This window comes from Carlito syrichta, unplaced genomic scaffold, assembly GCF_000164805.1.
Source record: "Carlito syrichta isolate Samal-C Ts95f unplaced genomic scaffold, Tarsius_syrichta-2.0.1 Scaffold115930, whole genome shotgun sequence".
Classification (NCBI taxonomy): Eukaryota; Metazoa; Chordata; class Mammalia; order Primates; family Tarsiidae; genus Carlito; species Carlito syrichta.
This window is the reverse complement of record NW_007060026.1, coordinates 1-2,416: the sequence shown is the minus strand read 5'-3', so window position 1 is coordinate 2,416 and position 2,416 is coordinate 1. Positions and strand designations below refer to the sequence as shown.

The window sequence follows — 2,416 nt, the reverse complement described above, 5'->3', positions numbered from 1 at the left end:
ATGTCCATCTTACCTAAGGTAATCTACAGATTTAATGCAATACCCATCAAATTACCAGCAACATTCTTCTTAGATCTAGAAAAAACAATACAGGAATTCATATGGAAACACAAATGACCAAGAATAGCCAGAAGAATCCTTAGCAAACAAACAAACAAACAAAGCAGGAGGCATCACCACTACCAGACTTTAAACTTTACTATAAAGCTACAATAATCAAAACAGCCTGATACTGATATAAGAACAGGCATATAGACCAATGGAAAAGAATTGAGATTCCAAAAGCAAAACCTCAATTTCTCAACCAATTCATCTTCAACAAAGCCTCCACCTCCCTCCACTGGGGAGAGGAAAACCTATTCAGTAAATGGTGCTGGGAAAACTGGCTGACCACATGCAGAAGATTCAAACAGAACTATTATCTATCCCCATAAACAAAAATTAACTATAAATGGATCAGAAACCTAAATGTAAAACCTCAAACCATAAGAACTTTAGAAGATGCAGGACACACCCGTATGAAAGTTGGAACTAGCATCCAATTCCTGAGCAAAATCCGAAATGCACAGGCCATAAGAGGTAAAATAGGCAAGTGGGACCTCATTAAACTGACAAGCTTCTGCAAAGCCAAAGAAACCATCAAGAGAGCAGAGAGACAGCCTACAGACTGGGAAAAAGTATTTGCCAACTCCATGTCTGACAAAGACCTAACATCAAGGATCTACAAGGAACTCAAATGTGCTGAAAAGAAAAAAACAAACAACCCCATTATAAAGTGGGCAAAAGATATGAACAGACACTTCTCAAAAGAAGACATAGGAGCGGCCAACAGATACATGAAGAAATGTTCAACCTCAATAGTCGTCAAGGAGATGCAAATTAAAACTACACTGAAGCCGGGCTCGGTTGCTCAACCTACAATCCCGCACCTTTGGGAGGCTTAGGTGAGTGGATTGCCTGAGCCTGCGGGTTTGAGACCCGCCTGGGCAAGCAAGACCTCATCTCCACAATAAATCAAAAATCAGTTGAGCGTGGTATCACGCGCCTGTAGTTCCAGCTACTTGGAAGGCTGAGGTGGAAGGATCATCAGAGCCTAGCAGGTCGAGGCTGCAGTGGCCGGGAGCGGCCACTGCACTCCAGTCTGGGCGACAGAATGAGACTCCAACTCAAAAAAGAAAGAAAGAAAAAAAAAAACTACACTGAGATACCACCTAACTCCAGTCAGAATGGCTGTTAATAATAACTCAAAAAATAACAGATGCTGGAGAGGATGTGGCGAAAAGGGAACACTTCTACACTGTTGGTGGGAGTATAAACTAGTACAGCCTCTGTGGAAATCAGTGTGGCGATTCCTAAAAGCTCTAAAAATCGACGTTCCATATGACCCTACAATCCCCCTACTGGAAATATACTCTGAAGAACTCAAATCACTCTACAAAAAAGACACCTGCTTGGATGCTTAGGACCCTGGGGGAGGCGAGAGCGCAGCTGGTGTGGAGGAGCAAGAGGACGAGGAGACCCATTGGGGGCAGAGGCAACGGCTGGGCAGCAGGGGCAAGACTTGGACCTAACCTCACTACCCCGAGACCACGAGTCACGTGGCCAAGCAACCCAAGCAGTGGATGTGCTGAAAACACACAAAATGGCCAAGGACAAAAGGAAGAACTGCCAGGCCCTGAACTGCGGTGGGGCCGCTTCAGCAGGCAGCGTGAGTATCGTGGCACTGGAGGGATGGAACCTCAATTGGGGCCTTGGGAGTGGGAGGTGCAAGAGGAAACCCCATCTTGCCACGAACCGGTTTTCCAGGGCCTACTCACCCACTTGCGAATGGTGGGTGCTCGCAGCTGGGCTAGCGCCTGAGTTCATGAGTGCCTGCCCTAAATTAAGGTTTATAGGAACATTTGCAAAGTTTTAATAATTCTGTTGCATCCATGTAATTAATAGGTGGTGAAATTCCAGTAAAAATGATGTGACACAACGGCAGAGCTGTGGTTTCAAAAATCTGGGACCCTAGCTGGAAGGACAGGTAGTATATGATTGATCTGGGCCGTCAGTCACTAAAGGAGCAGACAGGGCCTTACAACCTAGATGAAACTGATACTTTGGAGAAAATAATCTCTTCCTATCAGACCTGAAAGGACATTGGATTTAAATGAAATGTCTCAGAGTGTGCTTCATTGATTCTATTAGTTTAATGACTTAATTCTATTCCTACTGTATTGTTCCCTTTTTTCTTTTTCCCTTTTACTTTTCTTCTCTTTTCTTCTCTCTGTAAACCATATCTTTGTATAGAGGAACATCACACTAACAAGGTGGTTGGTTAGCTTGTATGTTAGCATCACTATATGTTTTATTTTTTATTTTTTGTTTTTTTGTATGAGAGTTGGTTCATCCTGTAACTGTGGTCTATTGTTTT

At 43.5% G+C, this 2,416-nt stretch overlaps 1 pseudogene; it reads left to right on the top strand.

The window, feature by feature from the left end:
* Positions 1-953: 953 nt before the first annotated feature.
* Positions 954-1,830, top strand: LOC110594528 (annotated as a pseudogene).
* The last annotated feature ends 586 nt before the right edge of the window (positions 1,831-2,416 follow it).